The following is a 20,877-nucleotide window of genomic DNA, read 5'->3' as shown; positions in this document are numbered from 1 at the left end:
ATAACTCTGGAGTGTGTGTCAGAATTTATAAACTCCTGTGTTGGAGGAATGCATTGTGGAGATTTTTTTTAATATATTTTAAGACTTAAATCCTATTAGTAGTGCAGTGGCTAAGAGGTAAAAAAAAAAGTTGCTTTTTGTGTGTGTGTCAAACACAACCAGCTATAAAGCAGGAGCTATAGCTGTCCAAGGCCAAACAAGGGTGTGTAAATTGGAAGAAGCGAAAGTATCTTCAGACAGATATCCCATTACAGGTTGAATGACTAAGATAGCCCAATATACTAACAATGGGAGGTTAACTGCTGCTTTTTTTTTTAACCAATTTACAATTAAAATCCTTTATCCTGGGTAGTTATACACGAATGCCTTGTTAAGCAGTATAAGAACCCAATAGAAATTGACCAATACATTGCTAGAGCAGAATAAAGGGGATTGAAATAGATCCATGGAGAAAGGATGTATTGTTCAATGAATGGCATTGGGACAATTAGGTAAGTGTTAGGAAAAGAAATGAAGTTAGATCCTGATATGACACCATATTATGGTTTGAATTGTGTTTCCTAAAATCATACGTTGAAGTCCTAACCCCTGGAACTTGCGAGTGCGATCTTATTTGGGAATAGGGTCTTTGCAGATGGAACCAAGTTAAGATGAGATCACTAGGGTGAGCTCTAATCCAATAGAACCAATGTCCTTGTAAGAAGAGAAGAGACACAGACAGAAACACACAGGAAGGTGGAGGCAAAGATTGGAGTGATGCGCCTACAAGCCAAGGGAGGCCAAGGATTGCCCACAACACTGGAAGCTGGGAAAGTGGTGTGGAATAGATTCTACCCCAGAGCCTTCCGAAAAAGCACAGCCCTGCCGACCAGCCCCTTGAGTCACCCTCCTAGCATCCAGAACTGTGAAAGAATAAGTTTGTTATTGTTTTGAGCCAACCAGTTTGTGGTAATTTATTACAGCAGCTGTAGGAAATTAACACCATATACAATAAAATATTCCCAAAGGTCAATTTTTTTTTTGTGTGTGTGTGTGTGTGTTACGCGGGCCTCTCACTGTTGTAGCCTCTCCCGTTGCGGAGCACAGGCTCCGGACATACAGGCTAAGCGGCCATGGCTCACGGGCCCAGCCGCTCCGCGGCATGTGGGATCTTCCCGGACCGGGGCACGAACCCGCGTCCCCTGCATCGGCAGATGGACTCTCAACCACTGCACCACCAGGGAAACCCAGGTCAAATATTTTAAGTGTTTAAAAATAAAGCATGAGAAGAAATGATGGAGAGTGAATAGTGCAGGGAGAAGAAAGCCTTTCTCATCCTACCACTAAGGTCTAAAATTATGAAAGAAAAGATTGACCCACTGACTACCTAAAAATTATATAGTTCCACGTAGTTCGCCAAAAACAAGTTAAAAGAAAACTATTTTCAACATGTGACTAAAAGCTAATGTGCGCAATGCATCAGGGCTCCTATAAAGAAAAAATATAAATGACCCAACACATACATAAATAATTAAATAACTAAGCAAAGTACAGAAGAAATCCGAATGGCAATGAAATGCGTAGAGAGTTGACCTGCTTCACTGATAATCAAACAAATTAAAATTAGGATAAAAACATGTAATTTTCCCCAGCTCCTAAATCTCCCAGCCAGAGGGAGTCAGGGGTGCTGGCTGTGCAGTAAAGCAAAAGTCCCCAACACTTTTGGCACCAGTTTCCGGTTTTGTGGAAGACAATTTTTCCACGGACGCGGGGCGGAGACGGTGTTCAGGCGGTAATGCGAGCCGTGAGAGCGTCGGGGAGTGGCTGTAAATGCAGATGAAGCTTCGCTCGCTCGTCCACCGCTCCCCTCCTGCTGTGCAGCCCTGTTCCTAACAGGCTGCGACTGCTAACGGTCCACTGCCCCGGGGTTGGGGACCCCTGCAGTAAAGGCGTGACTCAGCAGACCCGGCTTGCCCAAACCCTGCACGTGGTTCTTGATTGGCCCCTGGGAGATGACCTCTGAGCCCTTAGAATACCCTTCCCAATAACAGTGCCTGTGTATGTCTGAGGCCCTGGGCCCTGCCAAAGGATTTATGCTAACAGCATGACTTAACGGTGAACACCGGTTATTTTATGCCTGAGGCTGTGGGCTATGCTGTATCAGTTTAACCTCTGGTGCGCTGGGGTTTGAGGAGCTGGGTCAGTCATGGAGCACAGCATGCCTACGTGACTGACCCCAACAGAAACCCAAGAGCCCAAGGCTCGGGTGAGCTTCTCTGGTGGACAATGCTTGGTGAGCGTTGTCACGCTTCATTGCTGGGGGAATTAAGCACTGTGCATGTAAATCCAAGGGAGAGGATGGCTGGAAGCATGTCCCTGCTCTCTCCTGGATTCCGTCCCATGTGCCTTTTCCCTTTGCTGATTTTAATCTGTATTTTCACTGTAATGAACCACAAGCATAAATACAATAGCTTTGCTTACTCCTGTGAGTCCTTCTATAGTGAATATGGAACCTAAGGGTGGACTTGGGGACTACCCCCAACACAGTGGTCCCTTTGGAAGAAGCTGGAAACTGAGACTGCACAGCACTTTCCATGGGAATTATCCGTATGAAAGAATGGAGGGGGAAGGTCTGAGCGGGGAGTTGTGAGCAGCATGCAGGGGTCACAGCCTCCCATTGCCCTCCTGTCTAGAGCCCTCCCGGGTGGAAGACAAGCATGGACCATGCCTGGCTTGGCAGTGAGCCCCTGGGCAACAGGCACGGCGCCCACCACCGTGAGCTCTAGCGCCAGCCCAGGGTAAGGCAGAGGCTGATTTGGTCAAGAAAGCAGCAGTGCCAGGAGAGACGTTTTCTTGGTTACTAAAGGCCTGAACTGGGAAAGATGTGCTGTTGCCAGACATCCTGATTTAAATGCATGTGCCACGTAGCATGCGATGGAGTTTGGACACTTTACCCCAAAGACAGCCCCAAAGCCTTTGGGAGCCACTTGGAAGTTATTTTCCTCTCATTATGGACTGAATTGTGTGCCCCCAAAATTCATGTGTTGAAGCCCTAAAACCAATGGGACTGCATTTGAAGATGGTGCCTTTAAGGAAGTAATTAAGATTAAATGAGGTCATAAAGATGGGGCCCTGATCCAGCATGACTGGAATCTTTATAAGAAGAGGAAGAGACACCAGGGGTGCACATGCCCAGAGGAAAGGTCACTGGAGGGCACAGAGAGAAGGTGGCCATCTGCAAGTGAAGGAGAGAGTCCTTTGGAGAAACCAGCCCTGCCGACACCTTGACCTTGGACTGCCAGCCTCCAGACTGTGCGAAATAAATTTCTGTTGTTTAAACTCCCCAGTCTATGGTACTCTGTTCTGGCAGCCCGAGCAAACTAAAGTGCCTCCTGAAATGGATAGAAAGACAGCTCCCAACTATCACTTGGCCCCATAGCCTCATTCTTTGCTCTTCTCCTGCTCCCTGAGGATCTAGGGAACTGGCCTTGCAGCAACGCCGCCCATAGCATGTGAGGAGCCATCTGCATCCAGACACGGGGCCTCCTGTGCACAGGCTTCTCAACAGGGAGTGAGGTCGTGGGACGAGCTCTTGGCACTCAGGCTCTTCTCCCATCTGAGGGTAGATGGGGCTGAGGCTGGGGGACGGTCACAGCCAGAACGGGGGTGTCACCCCCAGTGAGCAGTCAGGGAGAGCTGATTCCCCTGCAACCTCAGCCCAGCCTGGGCCCCTCTGACCTGCCCACTCCCCTCAGAGACAAGTGTGTCCACTGACGCCCCACATTCTGGGGACCCTGAACCCCAAACCCACCCACGAGCTCTGGAGCTGCAGTTCTGCTGCAGCTGAGTCCAGCTGGGCATTTGGGCTAGGAGCAAGCCTGCTCCAGCTGGGGTGGGGAGAAGATGGGGGCCCAGGGTCCAGCACGTTGGAGCATCCCTTCCCTGGGATACAGGCTCAGGGTGCATGCAGGAGGGTCCTTGATTTCTCCTCCTCTGACCCAGCCTCTGCCCCCACCTGCCCTGAGGACCAGAGTGTAATCTTTGTGGTGATGCTCTTTCCAGCTCAACTGGGAAGGCAGCCCTCTCAAGACAGGAGCACCCACTGGGGTGTTTCCACGGGCAAAACAGGGAGCAGAAGAAAGCTCTCTAACAACTTAGCTCCGACCTTATTATTTTTATTATTATATAATTGCGTATGTTATTAAAGTTATCTTTTTATCCCATGTTCATTTCATGCCCAGTATGTGTCAGGCACTGTGCAAGGGGTAAATGATTGCATTTTGTTGATGAAATCAAAACAAGTCATGGGGTCTATAATGGATATGGATAATTCCTATGCAAAGTGCTGTGCTAAAATATGGCATGAGTACCTTATGTCATTAAGACGATGTAGAAGGATTGTTTGCTACAAGCCTGTGTTGGACCAGGGTCAGGAGGGGCCAGCCTGAGTGGAAGCATCTCTCTGGGCGAGGCTTCTTCCCGACCGCCACCAGTAACTGTGGATGAAGCATTTCCACTCCAACTTAATACACCCTGCTTTTGTGTTCAGAGCAAATGTCCCAGTGCCCCCAGGGCGGTGTGATGCAACCCTCTGCAGCTCTCTGTTTACAGATTCTGAGAAACAAAGATGTAATTGCCTCTTGCAGTTTGGTCTAATGACTTGTCTGACTCCCGAGGGGGGACTCAACTCTCCTGTCCCCTGGAGGGGCAGGGGGTGGCCATGTGGGCGGGAGGCGGGGCCTTCTGCAGCTGCGTTTGTATCACAAGCTTTTTCTTAGAGGCAGTGTGGATTTCAGGGGATGGGTACGGGGTAGGGCTGGAGGTTCCTGGGTCTCTAATCTTCCAAAGCCTGTAATAAAGTGTCTTTTGGCAGCCATGCTCATCATTAGCTTTCCTTCTAGGAGTCACTGCTGAGTCTTCCCCTAAGGGGCAAAAGGGAGGCCCCCTCCTCCCAACTCTCCATCCGGTTCCTCTGATGATGAAAAGTCAGGTTTCCCAACAGGGCGGCAGGGACCCTCTGCCCTCCTGCCCCAGCAGCCGTAGTTTCAAATGCCTCACGGAGAGGGAGGTCTAACCTCACACCTCCAGGGCCCTCTTAGAGCGGCTTTCTGGCAGCTTCTAGCCAGCATCTCACACTTCCTTCCATCAGCGTGTGCATCTGACTATATTTAAGGATCCCTTAAAGCATTTAGAACAAAATTAATAGTAAGGAAATTAAAATTTGTTCATTACCACGTGCCAACCACTGTATCAGGCTTTTTTTTTTTTTCGGTATGCGGGCCTCTCACTGTTGTGGCCCCTCCCGTGGCGGAGCACAGGCTCCGGATGCGCAGGCTCAGCGGCCACGGCTCACGGGCCCAGCCGCTCCGCGGCATGTGGGATCCTCCCGGACCGGGGCACGAACCCGTGTCCCCTGCATCGGCAGGCGTACTCTCAACCACTGCGCCACCAGGGAAGCCCCTATTTTGTTCCATTTTTAAGGGCTGGTTTCAACTTGGCCTTGCGTGGCAGTTTGAAGTCCACCAGCAAGGCAAGTGAGTGTGAGTTTACTCACAGCAGCCCTGCCCAGGTGTGGTCCCGAGCACTCTGTCTGGGTGACCTGAGCCCCGGCTCCCTCACACCGGCTTCTCCCTGAAATTCCAGAGGCGCAGGGTGCTGGAGCTCCCAGTGAGCACTGGTGGCAGAGTTACCATGAAGCACATGAAGATCATCTCCAGGCCCACAGGTGCCTGCCGGTCTGGGCTGTCCAGAGTCACTCAGGCCGTGTCCAGAACATGTTCCTTTAGGGCTTGATCCATCCAGAGCCCCCTTTACAAGGGAGGTGCTCCTTTGCTGTTTGCATCTTGGTGTCCGAGGGGCTAGTACTACAGAGTAGGGAGACTCGAACTCTGACTAGAGACCAGCCGGTGCTTCACAAAATGGAGAGAAGAACAAAGGGAAGAAGCGGAAGGAAACTTCCGCCTGGGAGGACCCGCCCTCAGGAGCCACCCTGAGGTGCCAGTCCAGCCGTGGTCCTCCCCTGCCCTCCCCTGCCCTCCCCTCTTCCTCACAGCCCATGGCCACGTGACACTTCCCGGCTTCCTGTGCTCCTCCGTGTGGCCTGTGCCCGCAGGATGGGCAGGGACGTGGTGGGCAACACGCCCAGGCCTGGCCCCGTGTAACAGCCCCCATGTCCCCATGCCCTTCCCTCTGCGGCTGGAAGCAGACAAGCAAGGGGACCTTGGAACCGAAGTGGAAACGGAAGGACCTGGGGTCCCCAAATCCTGCTCAGGCGGACACCACCTGTTCATCAGGGCCATTCGTTCTGAACTTCACATGAGTGAGAAATAGACTTACATGATGTAAAGCCACTAGCAGACAGTGGTCACTCTGATACGCAAATGTTCTCTGAATTTCTAAACTGTCCAAGTTCAAGGCACTGGAGCAAGAGATTCCTAAATGTAGCAGATATCGGGAATTCCCTTGGTGCTTTCACTGTGGCCCGGGTTCAACCCCTGGTCAGGGAACTGAAAGATTCTGCAAGCTGTGTGGCTTGGCCAAAAAAAAATAAAAAGCACATTTAATTGAGCAAAAAGTTTACTTTAAAGCAGGGAGTATTCTGTGTACAGGGTTGAATGGTGTCTCCCCAAATTCAGGCCTACTCGGAACCTTGAATGGGACCTTATTTGGAAATAGGGTCTTTGCAGATGGGGTCCAGTTAGTTGATGTCATCCTGGGTGAGGGTGGTGTCCTTCTGAAAAGAAGAAAAATTCGGACACAGAGACACACGCACAGAGGAGAAGGCCTTGTGAGAACAAGAGCAGAGATTGGAGCGATGTGGCTTAAATCAAGGAGCACCAGCGATTGCTGGCAGCCACCAGGATTCGCAGAGGGAAGGGAGGATCCTTCCCAGGAGACTGCAGAGGGAGTGTGTCTCTGTCAGTTTGGGACTTCTCACCTCCAGAACTGTGTCAGAAAAAAATGTCTGCTGTTTTAAGACCCCCAGATTGTGGCACTTTGTTACGGCAGCCACAGGAAACTAACATACTCTGTAATCACAGCGTTGCGTGATTTTAAGAAATTGCACTATTTTTAGCCCAGTTCTGGGCCATGCGCTCTGAGGAAGAGAGCATCCCAAGCCTGTGCTTCCAGCTGGAGGATGTGAGCTCAGACCCCAGGGAAGAGACCCCCTCCTCCTCTCAAGCTTCCAGAGAAAACCCCCGGGGGTCGGGTTGCTGGGAGACTTCAGGGCAGACAAGCTCTCTGCTAAGGGAAAACACGGCTACCAGCAGAGGCCTAATCGCCCTTGAAGATGGCCATCCTCCAAGGGGTCTGTGCCGAGGGGTGAGAGGGAGAAGGCGGCCTGGTAGATGAACACCCTGAAAGGCCAGACACACTCATCTGCTATTCCTAGAGCCTGACCCAGTGAGTGGGTGCCCATTTATCAGCCCAGGCCACGTGTATCGAGGCTTGCTGACCAGAATCAGCTCGCTTTCCATTATCATCCTAGTCATGTTTTATGTTCACTTCAGAAAGCATTCAGAAATATAACAAATTATGCATTCCATGGCTTCCTGAATCAAATTAAAAGGCAAAGCATATTGTAAGCACAATAGCTAATCAGGCTACCTCGAGGATGCTGTGATGAGCATTCTTTACCAAACAGGCATCTTTCTAAAAGGGACTAATCACTCCATGTACTAGTTTGCTAGGGCTGCAGTAATAAAGTACTATAGACTGAGTGGCTGAAACAACAGAAATTTAGTGTCTCACAGTTCTTGAGGCTACAAGGCCAAGATCAAGGTGTCGGCAGTGTTGATTCCTCCTGAGAATCTGTTCCAGGCCTCTCTTCTGGCTTCAGGGGGCTTGTTGGCGATCTTTGGCATTCCTTGGCTTGTGGATGCATCACCCCAAACTTCTCATGGCCTGTGTATCTGTGTCCAAGTTTCCACTTTGTATAAGGACACCAGCCGTATTGCATTAAGGCCCAGTCTATCCAGTGTGAACTCAGATTCACTAATTATATCTGCAGCGACCCTACTGATTACGTCACACTGAGGTACTGGGGGTTAGGATTTCAACATATGAATTGGGCAGCAGGGCGGAGGGAACACAGTGCAACCCCAAACACCCCATGTGAATTATTTCTGTTAAAACCTGTACCTTAACATATTGAGTTTGCGTTAAGGGGGTGTAATATAGGTAACGGTAAAATGGGGGGTATAAAGGTATACTTGGTACCATTTTGGAAAACTATTTTTTTGTTTGTTTGTTTGTTTTTGCAGTACACGGGCCTCTCACTGCTGTGGCCTCTCCCATTGCGGAGCACAGGCTCTGGACGCGCAGGCTCAGCGGCCATGGCTCACGGGCCCAGCCGCTCCACGGCATGTGGGATCTTCCCGGACCGGGGCACGAACCCACGTCCCCTGCATCGGCAGGCGGACTCTCAACCACTGCGCCACCAGGGAAGCCCTGGAAAACTGTTTTGAAAGTTTTTAAAAGGCTAAATACAGACTCACTCTGTGATTCCCAAACCCACTCCAAGATCATGCTGAACAGAAATGTGTGCGTGTGTTCACCAAACACAGGTGCCGGGGTTTAGACAGCAGCACTATTGCTAATTGCCAAGACTTGACAATGTCCCCAGTAACCACCAGTGGGGGTGGGTGACTAAATGGTGGTTCCTCAATCCATGGAATTCTCAGCAGTAAAAAGCAGTACACACCAGCCCCACACAGCAATACAGAGAGACCTGATGAACTTAATGTCAGCAGGAAAACTCAGACGCCACAGAGAACATACAGTTTCATTCCATTTACATACAGTTCAAAGCCAGGCAAAGATGTCAGGGTCAGGAGAGTGGTTACCCTTGGTGGGGGCACCAGGGGCCCGTGGGACTGGGGGAGCTATTTCTGTTTCTGATGATGTTCTGTTTCTCCATCTCGGTGCTGGTTGCAAGGGTGTGGTCAGTTTGTGAAATTCATTGAGCTGAATTCACAAGATATGGACTTTTTTAAAGACATACATTTTCTGTAAAAATATTATGCTCCACGGAAAGTTTAATTAAGAAAAATGTACCCCATCTCTATTAACTACCAGCACAATTATTTAGGGACAAACATGTCTGAGCTCCGGTTTCTTTTTATTTATTTATTTATTTATTTATTTTGCGGTACGCAGGCCTCTCACCATTGTGGCCTCTCCCTTTGCGGAGCACAGGCTCCGGACGCGCAGGCTCAGCGGCCATGGCTCACGGAACCAGCCGCTCCACGGCATGTGGGATCTTCCCAGACCAAGGCACGAACCCGTGTCTGTTACATCGGCAGGCGGGCTCTCAACCACTGTGCCACCAGGGAAGCCCTGAGCTCTGGTTTCTTTTCACTTGTAAAATGAAATTATCGGAGTTACTCTAACTCTGATAGAATCAATGTGAGAACTAGTGTAAGTATAGTCCCTGGCTCATAGTAATTGCTCGATAAATAACAGCATTTTTTTTAACTTGGCAAATGAATTTTTGATGATGGATGGATAGCTGTCACCTTTGTTGGGTTATAAGCAGGATGGGGTATGGGAGGACTCTGGGGGGCAGGTGATGGATGTAGCTGAGCAGTGGTTTTACAGACATGCGCTCACTTTGTGATAATTCTTCCAGCTGTGCACTTGCTGTGTGTGCTTTTCGTGCAGATATTATACTTTAATTTTTTTTTAAACTTTGCCAAAAATGAAAATAATGTATCCATTTCGTAGATGGTAGGGATTACATGAGAGAGGATGTATAAAGCAGTCAGCACATTGCTCCCATAGTCCGAATGCTCAGAATATACCTGCTGTTACAGTTGTACAATCCCTTATCCAACCATGTACTTTGGGGTTTTTAGCATTCGCTTTGGGGGGGCCTCGGTCGATGGGGCGTACCCTGAATCTCATTTATCACCCTCAGCGGGATGGGATCGTGCCTGACGATAAACAAGTGGCACTATTCACGCCACGGGGGATAAAGAAAAGCTAAACGTGACGCCACACTGGTTCCGATCAGTTTTGCCTCCAAATACGGGTTGTGTCTCCAAACTCACCAAAAACGCCTTTTTAGGGCTTTTTGGATTTCAGAATTGTGGGTCAGTGATTAGACACCTGTGTCATCACCATCATGTGCTTTTTTCTGCAGCTGGAGATCAGATCGTTTGTGTTCCAGGCTTGTCCTTTTCAGGATTAAGTCATGTTTCCCACTCGACAGAGACTGGAAAACTGGAAGGGAAATAGGAAGCGCCTTCCAGCATTCAACTAAACAGATGCCGTGGTTCCCACCAGACCACAGGCCACCCCCGCGCCTGCGGCTTCATGGGCACATCTGACACCGTTGCTATGCCAGGGCCCCCGGAGGCGGCCCAGCCACCAGCCGCTCGTCCAGGCACCAGTCTTCCCTCTTGCTTTGTTTGCGTGTCTGGGGCTTTGGCAGCCTGGCGGGGAAGCCTTGTGGGTAAGGCAGGTGGAGGAGATTTAGCAGCTAGAAATACAGGACGCCCTGTTAAATGGGCATTTCAGATCAACAATGAATAACTTTTGTGTATGCCCCATACAGTATTTGAGATATACTTATATTAAGCATAATATCGTTTATCTAGAATTCAAATTTGACTGCATGTCCTGTACTCTTATCTAGCAACCTTCCAGTGGGTGTGTCTTCAAGACAGGGGCATCAGTTAAAAAAATCAACCTTCGGGCTTCCCTGGTGGCGCAGTGGTTGAGAGTCCGCCTGCCGATGCAGGGGACTTGGGTTTGTGCCCCGGTCCGGGAAGATCCCACATGCCGCGGAGCGGCTGGGCCGGTGAACCATGGCCGCTGAGCCTGCGCGTCCGGAGCCTGTGCTCCGCAACGGGAGAGGCCACAACAGTGAGAGGCCCTCGTACCAAAAAAAAAAAAAAATCAACCTTCACCGATCTGCTTAGACAAAGAGGGGAGAACGCCGGCCTGGAGAAGGATGCAAGACCATCTCCTGACCTGCAGGGCTGGACTGACAGGCAGGGGCTGTCATGATGGAGGCATCATTCTCTTTCTCTCTCCCTCTCTCCCTCTCTCTGTCGCACACATACTCTGAGTGCAGATTCACCTCCACTTCCTGTCTACCTGTGACTTGTTTCCAAGCCCCTCCTCTATCTCTGGAGTCACCTGCCATCCCAGTTTCCTGGGCATCCTGGAAAGGACACACTCTGCTGCTCCTCCCACCCAGTGCTTACTCAGCGGGAGCCCCACAGGCCCTGTCCTGCACCTCACTTCCCCCGCCAACAAGACCTCCTGGAGCTCCTCTGAGCTGGTCTCCTTCTCTTGAACGCTTAGGGGGACAGCACTGGGCAGGAGGGGGTGGGAGAGCCTAGAGCTTGTTCGAACCCTAGTCAAGGAAAGTTCTAATATTTTCCTTCTATACCATGACTGTTGCCCAGCCTCTAGGGTGTGTGCACCCTTTCTGAAGACCACTGCCTGAGAGCACGAGCTGTTGGTCACCCAGGGCATTGCTGGGGCCCCCCCACGTGGTCAGTCGACATCCCCGTACACCTCTGTTAGGCTTTCACGGGCCTGTGGAGTCTCAGAGATCCATCCTGATTGAATAATTCCTGATTGAATGGCTACAAGAGCAGATGTAAACAAACAAATATAAGCACCTTGCCTGGGTCTAAAGTAGGGTTCTCAGCACTGTCGACCTTTTGGACTGGGTAGTTCCTCGTGGTGGGGCTGTCCTGTGCCTTACAGCATCCCTGCCTCCAGCCACCAGATGCCAGGACTGCTTCTCCTTCCAGTGAGGCAACCAAAAATGTCTCCAGACAAACCCACATCACCCGGGTTGAGTACCACTGCCCTCAAAGTTTCCAGACTCATCTCACTCAGTAGCTCTATAACATAGTAAGGAAAGCATTCACTGTGGACCCGCAAAGGTTTTGCTTGGAAACCGTGGTTATAACACCAGAAATTAAACTCTTCCAAAAAAAAAAAAAAGATGCTATAGGTTGAAGCCAGCCTTCTGAATTAAGACACTCCCATCCTCAAAGTTCATTCCCATGATTAATGTGTTTGCTGCTGGGAATCAATCAAGCCCTTGTTCCTCTCTCAGAAAAATGGCTTCAGCAAACCTTGTTTCCTGCCAGGACACCCGCTTCTGGTGCTTTGAAGCCAGAACGAGTCTAAAGCACTGATGGGGACTGAAGGAAGCAGATATTCCTGAGGACCGACTATCCGCTCAGTCCCTCCTCCTCAAAGCCATGAGGTTGGCATTATTTATAAGGACACTGACTCTCGCTGGGGTGATGTGACATACTCAGGACCACTTAACTCGTCATCATCCGAGCTGTGACTCCCACCTGGATTCCAGAGCCCACTTGCTCGAGTCTGCCCTCCTTCATTCTGTAATTAGAGACAATAAAATGCGGATGCCCCAGAGGAGAGAAAACGACTGACTTACTTTCACTCTGGTGTAAATAAATAGATGATGTGAGAGCCTTTCCTTCTGGGGGGTTTCCTGAGGCCGGGCTAGAGCACAGCGTAGGGGTTCCTGGACCCCTGAAGGCTGAAGGGAAGCACGGACAGAGGAAACGGGGGAGTTTGAGTGCGTGTGTATCTCATCATGCTGCCAAGGGTCGGCCCTTTATCGGCTATCAGCCAGGTCCCGTTTTGAGGGAGCCGGGACAATTCAGGAGCAGCAGCCCATGGACACTTCTGTGCTGCTCAGGTGCCTTTCCTGGCCTCATGTGGCTCAGCAGGATCACCTGAATAAAATCGATGGCATCGTGGTTGGAACCTAAGGACTTTCCAATCCAGTGGTCCTCAAGCCGTGCTTTGCATCAGAGTCACCTGGGAGCTGGGACAGTTCCTGATGACCAGGCCACTCCCACCAATTAAATCAGGACCCCAGGATTTTCAGCCAGCTCCCCACTCTGTGATGAAGCACAGTGCCCCTCGTTCTCATGTGCATTCAGATGGTCCAGGGATCTGGGGAAAATGCAAGTTCTGAGTCAGGAGGTTGGGGTGTGCCTGAGAGTCTGCATAGTGGGCAAGTTCCAGGGCTTGGAGCAAAGTGTGGTCCTTGCATGGTTATCCCCTGGGAGCTGGTTAGACCTTCAGAATCTCAGGCCCCGCCCAGGACCTATGGATCAGAATCTGCATTTTAACCAGGCCCAGGTGAGTCAAGTACATGTTCAAGTTTGAGACGGTTTGCTCCAACCTAAAGCCTTCATTTGCTGATGGGGAAATGAGGTCTAGAGAGAACAGGGGCAGGACATGGGACGCCACAGTTACTTAATACAAAAAGTCCTAGGAGCCCGTGCTGGGCTGCCATCCAAATGTCTTCTTCCCATCATTGGATGACCTCAGTAAAGACCATTTATTTTTTTTTCATTTATTATGATTTCAGGCAATGTACAAAATGTCCCTCTCCTCTTACATTTAATTCAGGTACAAAACCAAACAAAACTCAACAATGGAGAAAGAAGAGAGCAGAAGTAGGGATTAGTAAAATACAAAAATAGGACAGAAACAAGGTGCATTTTTCACCGGCTCTTTGATGAAAAAGATCTAATAACTGGGCACCTGCAGGTGTGGCGACTCAAGAAACACAGTGGAGGGAAAGCTCGGTAGGAAATTTTGGATCATTCCTGCTGGAAGAAGAACCAGGAATTTAGCCCATGCCCGGGGATAAAACTTCCTTTGCCTCTCTCAAGATGGGCTACTTTCAGCCTCGTGGTGAGACCATAAAATAAAAGAAAGGCATTAACCAAAAGGAAATGCAATTTCCTCTATTTCTAAGCCACAGGCTGCTGCAGGACAAAGCTGATAAGTCAGAAGCGGTAGCCCTGAGGTGAGCGATCAGAGGAATGTGACTGCTGTCTACATGTCTTCTTAAAGGAAAGCCTTCACCTTCCCAGTCTGGAGTTGATTTTTGGAAACAGCCAAAAGTCCATCAGAACCAAGTCAGGTGATTGAGGTGGTGACCAAACTCAGTTCCATTTTAGGAGGTAAATCCACACTGTGGCCACCACGTGACATTCCTGGCTTCCTCGTGCGCATTGTCACATGGTTCCAAGACAGTCCCAGCACAGGTTCAAGCAAGGACAGCAGCAAGGGGGAGAGCCTGGAGCTGCTCAGAAGTGCTTCTGTCAGACCTACTGAATGGGAGAAAATACTTGCGAACGAAATGACCCATAAGTGGTTAAAATCCAAAATATATAAATAGCTCTTACAATTCAACATAAAAATAACCCAACCTGATTAAAGGATAGGCAAAAGAACTAAATAGATATTCTTCCAAAGGATACATACAGATGGCCAACAGGCACATGAAAAGACGCTCAGCATTGCTAATCATCAGGGGAATGCAAATCAAAACCACAATGGGACATCATTCACACCTGTCAGAATATCCATCATCAAAAAGACCACAGATAACTAATGCTGGTGAGGATGTAGAGAAAGGAAACACTCCTACACCGTTGGTGGGAAAGTAACTGGTGCAGCCACTGTGGAAAACAGTATGGAGGGTGCTCAAAAAACTAAAAACAGAACTACCATATGATCCAGCAATTTCACTCCCAGGTATTTATCTGAAGAAAACAAAAACGCTAATTTGAAAAGATACATGCACCCGAATAGTCATAGCAGCATTATTTACAATTTCCAAGATATGGAAGCAACCTATGTGTTCATCAATAGATGAATGGATAAAGAAGATGTGGTATACAGATATGCAATGGAATATTACTCAGCCATGAAAAAAAGGAAATGTCACCATTTGAAACAACATGGATGGACTTGGGGAGGTATTATGCATAGTGACATGAAACAGACAGAGAAAGACAAACACTGTATGGTATCACTTACATGTGGAATCTACAGAATACAACAAACTAATGAATATAACAAAAAGAAGCAGACTCACAGATATAGAGAACAAACTAGTGGTTACCAGTGGGGAGGGCAAGATGGGGTAGGGGATTAAGAGGTACAAACTATTATGTATCAAATAAATAAGCTATAAGGATATATTGTATTATATTGTATTCTGTATATATTGCACAGCACTGGGAATATAGCCAATATTTTATAATAACTATAAATGGAGTATAACTTTTAAAAATTGTGAATCACTATGTTGTACACCTGAAACATATAATATTGTAAATCAACTATACCTCCATAAAATAAAATAATAAAATCAAATAATAAAATCAAAATCTTCACACAAAAAAATAGTGGTTCTGTCAAAAAGCAGGTTCCTAGTCATCATGTTCCCTTTGTCCAATGCCTGCCTTCACCCCATTTCCAACAGTGGTTGCCCATTTTCAGACACAGGACAGGAAGGGTGTTGTGAGTGTCAAGGATGAAAGAGGGTCACCAGCTGGGGGCCTGGCCATGGCAGATGGCAGGTGGCAGAGGGCCAGGCCAACAGGAAGCAGGGGGCCACCTGAAGCTGGAGCAGGCAAGGACAGGCTCTCCCCCAGAGCCTCTGGAGAGAGATCGGCCCTCGGACACTTTATTTCAGATTTCTGGCCTCCCGAACAGTGAGAGAACATGTATCTGTTGTCATGAGCCACTCAGTTTGTGGTACTTGGTTCAGCAGCCGTGGGAAATGAACACAGCCTCCCTGGGGCTGGTAAAGCCCTCCCTCCTCTCCGCCTCCATCTCTTCCGAACCAAGGCTCACCTTCATGCTGTTGGGAAGAGGCTCTGGGGTGTCCTGACTTGTGGCTAGACAGGGGGCTCCCCCCGCGGCTCTCATCTTCCTTCCCTGCTGGCTCTCCCAAGTTCTCCGTCTGTCCAGGAGCGGGTCTGAGTGGCCCAGGGAGCTCAGACTGGTGCAGGCAGAGAAGGTCAGTCCATCCGCATGGCCGCAGCACCTCAACTCTGCCTGTCTGAGATGAACCACCAGCTGGCCGACTTGGTGGTTTCCATGACAGCCCACTCACAGCTTCATCCAATTCTCATCCTGTCCCGAACAGTCTACGCTTTTGGTCCTCACAGCTCTAAGTGGGGTGTGGGAGCAAGAGCATCACCATCACCTGGGAGCTCGTTGGAGAAGCAGGATCTCGGGCCCTGCCCCAGACCTCCTGGATCAGAATCTGCATTTTAACGTGATCCCCAGGGGATTTCTGGGCTCATTACAGTGAGAGAAGCATGGGTCTAAACACCTCTGGGATGGTCCCTTCTCACCAACACAAAATCTCGTCCCCATTCAAGTTCCTGCCTTTTCCTTCCTAGCAGGACAGTGTGGCTGCCTGGCTCCCTAGGGAAGGGGAGTGGCTGGGAAGCACAACAGTGGGCACTTGGTTTATTTATCTTCCTGAGAATCTATTTTGAATTTCAAATAACATCCTACAGCTTGGCTTGGGTTGTTATTCTTTTTAATTTTATTTATCTATTTATTTATGGCTGTGTTGGGTCTTTGTTTCTGTGTGAGGGCTTTCTCTAGTTGTGGCAAGCGGGGGCCGCTCTTCATTGCGGTGCGCAGGCCTCTCACTATCGCAGCCTCTCTTGTTGCGGAGCACAGGCTCCAGACGCTCAGGCTCAGTAGTTGTGGCTCATGGGCCTAGTTGCTCCGTGGCATGTGGGATCCTCCCAGACCAGGGCTCGAACCCACGTCCCCTGCATTAGCAGGCAGATTCTCAACCACTGAGCCACCAGGGAAGCCCGGGTTGTTATTCTTATAGAGAGATGGGGCAGGTGCTCTTGTGTTTAACCAAGCTGAAAGACATTTCTCCTGACGAGCCCACATCCAGGCTCTCAGAGCAGCAGGCTCCGCCTCCCATGGCCACGTGCCCAATAATCTCTAAAACCAATCCGATTCAGGCCCTCCCTGCCGAGAACATCTGTTGTCTGTCCGCCAGCATCTTCTCCTTTTCCTTCAGCAAAGGTCTCCTCCTGTGGGAGAGGGTGGCCAATCATGGCAGACTCACTTCCCTCCCTTCACGTGTCACATGACCCAAGTTACATGGTAATCACATGACTCATATCTGCCTCTGTAAAGTACTCTGTGCCTCTGGCCACAAGAATTGGTCCAATGTTGGTCATGTGATTGAAATCAGACCAGTTCTTCCCGGGGGCTTTTCATACTGAAGCTTGGAAACAGTCTCTCTCTGTTCTTGAGGGATTTCTAAATTGGAATGACGTCAGTGAGTACGACTGCACCAGGATACTCCCTTACAGCTGCCTGCCACGCGGAGGTACAGTCATCGCTCAGTATCCGCAGGGGACTGGTGCCAGGACCCACCGCAGATACCGACATCAGGGGATGCTCAAGTCCTTTGTATAAAGTGATGTAGTATTTGCATGTAACCTACACACATCTTCCTTTATACTTTAAATCCCCTCTAGATTACTTATAACACTTAATACAATGTACATGCTATGAATTGATAAATAGTTGCCAGTGCACAGCAAATTCAAGTTTTGCTTTTTGGAACTTTCTGGAATTTAAAAAAAATATTTTTGGGGAATTTCCTGGCGGTCCAGTGGTTAGGACTCGGTGCTTTCACTGCTGGGGGCCAGGGTTCAATCCCTGGTCGGGGAGCTAAGATCCCGCAAGCTGCGCAGCATGGCCAAAACCAAATTAATTAATTAATTTAAAAATAATTTAAAAAATGTTTTTGATCCAAGTTTGGTGGATGCAGAACCCATGTATACAGAGGGCTGACTGTACCTGTCTCATGGCACCCAACCACACGGATACACCTGCCTCGTGGTGCCCTGCCCTACAGAGGTTCCCTGCCACATGGAGAATGCCCACCTGCAGTGGAAGGAAGTGCGTCAGGCACAGAGAAGCCTAGATCAGAGTCGAAGCGAACAGGGGTTCCTGGCTCCACGCCAAAGCCCCCTTCTAGTCCTGAGGACATTAGAGCCACACCCCCCCCTGTTCCTTTTCCCACCTAAACTCGTTTGAATTTGGTTTCTGTCCTTTGCAACTGAAAAGTCCTAACTAGCGCATTCCCATCCTGAAAGCTTTCCATGGCTGCCATGCCAGGGGACAGGGTCGCACACCTCACATTGGCATGGAGAGACCTTCCCCGTCTAATCGGGGTCCGTCACCCACTCCCGTAGATACTCAGCCCCTGCACTCGGACCTCCTCAAAGGTGTGGGCACCTGCAGGGAAATTCCAGGCCCTTTGCTTCCTCCCAATATTTCCGTGTCTGCACCTAGACAACAGCAGCATCCCACTGCACTGCAATAATTTGCATCTGTGTTTCCCCTCGTTAGGCTGTGAGCATTCTAGAGGTCCACTCGGCCTTGCAGCCCTGGGATAAGTGGATTCCAGAATCATAGAACATACTTAGCAAATACTGTGGACAGACATCCAAACTCCACTCCACTCCATGTGGCTTTTCAACTCTGTGTCAGTGAACGTTCATAAACAGAGTTAGTTCCCCCTTATCCGAGGTTTCACTTCTCATAGTTTCAGTTACCTGTGGTCAACCACAGTCCAAAAACATTACATGGAAAATTCCAGAAATAAGCAATTCATAAGTTTTAAACTGTGAACCAGTCTGAGTAGCATGTTGAAATCTCGAGCCATGCCACTCTGTCCTGCCCGGAACATGAAGTGCCCCTTTGTCCACTGTGTCCTGCCTGTCAGTCACTTAGTAGCCGTCTCAGTTATCAGATCAACTGTCGTGGTATCGCAGTGCTTGTGTTCAAAGTAGCCCTTATTTTACTTCATAATGGCCCCAGAGTACGAGGGTAGTGAGGCTGCCATTTGGATATGCCAAAGAGATGCCATAAAGTGCCTCCTTTAAGTGAAGAGGTGAAAGTTCTTGACTTAATTAGGAAAGAAAAAATATATTCTGAGGTTGCTGAGATCTATGATAAGAGCGTATCTTCCATCTGTGAAACTGTGAAGGAAAAAAAAAATTCCTGCTAGTTTTGCTGTGGAATCTCAAGCTACAAAAGTTACAGCCACGGTGCATCATAAATGCTTAGTTAATATGGAAAAAGCATTAAATCTGGATGATAAGGTATTTTGAGAGAGAGGGAGAGAAAGAAAAACCATATTCACATAACTTTCACTATAGCATATTATTTTAATTGTTCTATTTTATTATTACTTGTTGTTGTTAATCTCTTACTGTGCCTCATTTACAAATTAAACTCTATCATAGATACATATGTATAGGAAAAAACTTAGTACCTATAGGATTTGGGATTGTCCACAGGTTCAGGCATCCACTGGGAGTCTTGGAACTTACCCCGGCGGATAAGGGGGGACAACCATACAGTCAGAAAGGCCACAAACTCCCCCTGTGCTGCAGACTCCGCATCTGTAAAAAGGGGGAAATCATGGCTCCTACATCATGGGCCTGTCAGGAGCTCCTATATCCTGGTGCCTATGAAGCATTTAGGATGGTGTCTGGCCTCCAGGCAGCATCTCAGAGGATTAAATTGTATTATTTGCATCTTCTCCCCACCCACTTCCTCCTCCTTTCTCTCACCTTCTCCTCGTCTTCTCCTGTCATTTCTTCACCGCCTGTTCCCTGTCTCTCAGCAGAGGGGTTACTGGGTAGCACTGGCCCCCGCCCCTGACATGGGAAATGCCTGGGGCTGGCTGTCCAGCAGCTGAGATCTGCTGAGATGTCCCCTAAATAGAAAAAAGTACCCCTCTGACTCCATTCTGTTTGCTTCATTCCATCCCCCACCACCACCCCCAATTTAGAGCCTACTTCCGGCCAGGTGACCCAGGGCGCCGAAGTCCTCATCCCCCAGACATAATCCTCGGTTTATCTCCTGAGCTCAGCAGGCCTAAGACCTGCGGCAGCCGCGATGTCCGAAGCCATCGGCATTGGTTCCAGGATGCTCTCCCGGCCCCCGAGGAAGATCCCTTGAAAAGTGAAAAGATGCATTTTCTTCTGCACAATAACTTTTCTCTCCGATGATTGTATCCCCCAAGCCAGTCACTTAGTCAATTTAACATTTGAGTAGTCAGTGCCGACCATGTGGATTTACTCTCTGAGAGGCCAGGCAGATCATTAAATTGTCATCAGAGTGGACAGCCCTGGACCCCAGAATCAGGGCATCAGGCAGGGAGGGGGCCTTCCCTGGTGGACCCCCAAAGTCAGCAACAGACAGCACATCCAGAATGTCGCCTCTTCACAGCTGGATCATTCAGCTGAATCCCGCCCGACTGAGCACTCAAAACCACACTCTGGGGCTTCCCTGGTGGCGCAGTGGTTGAGAGTCCACCTGCCGATGCAGGGGACGCAGGTTCGTGCCTCGGTCCGGGAAGATCCCACATGCCGCGGAGCGGCTGGGTCTGTGAGCCATGGCCGCTGAGCCTGCGCGTCCAGAGCCTGTGCTCCGCAATGGGAGAGGCCCCAACAGTGAGAGGCCCGCGTACCGCAAAAAAAAAAATAACCACACTCTGTGCTGTCACTCACGGAGGAAAGAGCTGCCATCAGGAGGGACATAGCGGCAGAGAGGCAGAGGACCTCGGGGTCGCATGTTTCTGTTATTTTTGCCTGTCTGTATCCCTCTCTGCACCCCAATTTCCTTGGGAGGCCCCCTGTTCCTGTGTGGGTCCAAGGGTTGAGTGGGACCCAGCTCTGGACATGCAGAAGGCCCACCTCCCCGCTGCTGTGATCAGCCTGGATGGGCAGGTCCCCTGAGCTTGCCAAAATCTCCAACCAAGTCAAGAGATGGAGAAAGGAAGGTTCTAGGTGACTTTTCCTGAATGACCCGATCCAGCCACTTCTGAAGCTGACACCTGCTGGTTGTTTCAAGTACAGGAACCAATAAATTCTTTTTTTTTGCTCAACGGGTTAGGCTGGAATTTCCTAACAAGGAGACCCTAACTACATCCCTTCCCCTCTTCATTCCTTCCTATTCCCCCCGGATCCCAGCCTGCCTGCGTGTCTGTGTTAGCTTCCTCGGGCTGCCGTAGCAAATTACCATAGA

The 20,877-nt window shown here is 49.4% G+C and overlaps 1 pseudogene; it reads right to left on the bottom strand.

The window, feature by feature from the left end:
- Positions 1–20,424, bottom strand: part of LOC132486706 (ferritin heavy chain-like) — a 61,493-nt pseudogene extending 41,069 nt beyond the window's left edge.
- Between the last annotated feature and the right edge of the window lie 453 nt (positions 20,425–20,877).

This window comes from Mesoplodon densirostris, chromosome 3 (assembly GCF_025265405.1).
Source record: "Mesoplodon densirostris isolate mMesDen1 chromosome 3, mMesDen1 primary haplotype, whole genome shotgun sequence".
NCBI classification, from domain to species: Eukaryota; Metazoa; Chordata; class Mammalia; order Artiodactyla; family Ziphiidae; genus Mesoplodon; species Mesoplodon densirostris.
Note: the sequence above shows the minus strand (reverse complement) of the source record. Positions and strands in the feature narration are given on the sequence as shown.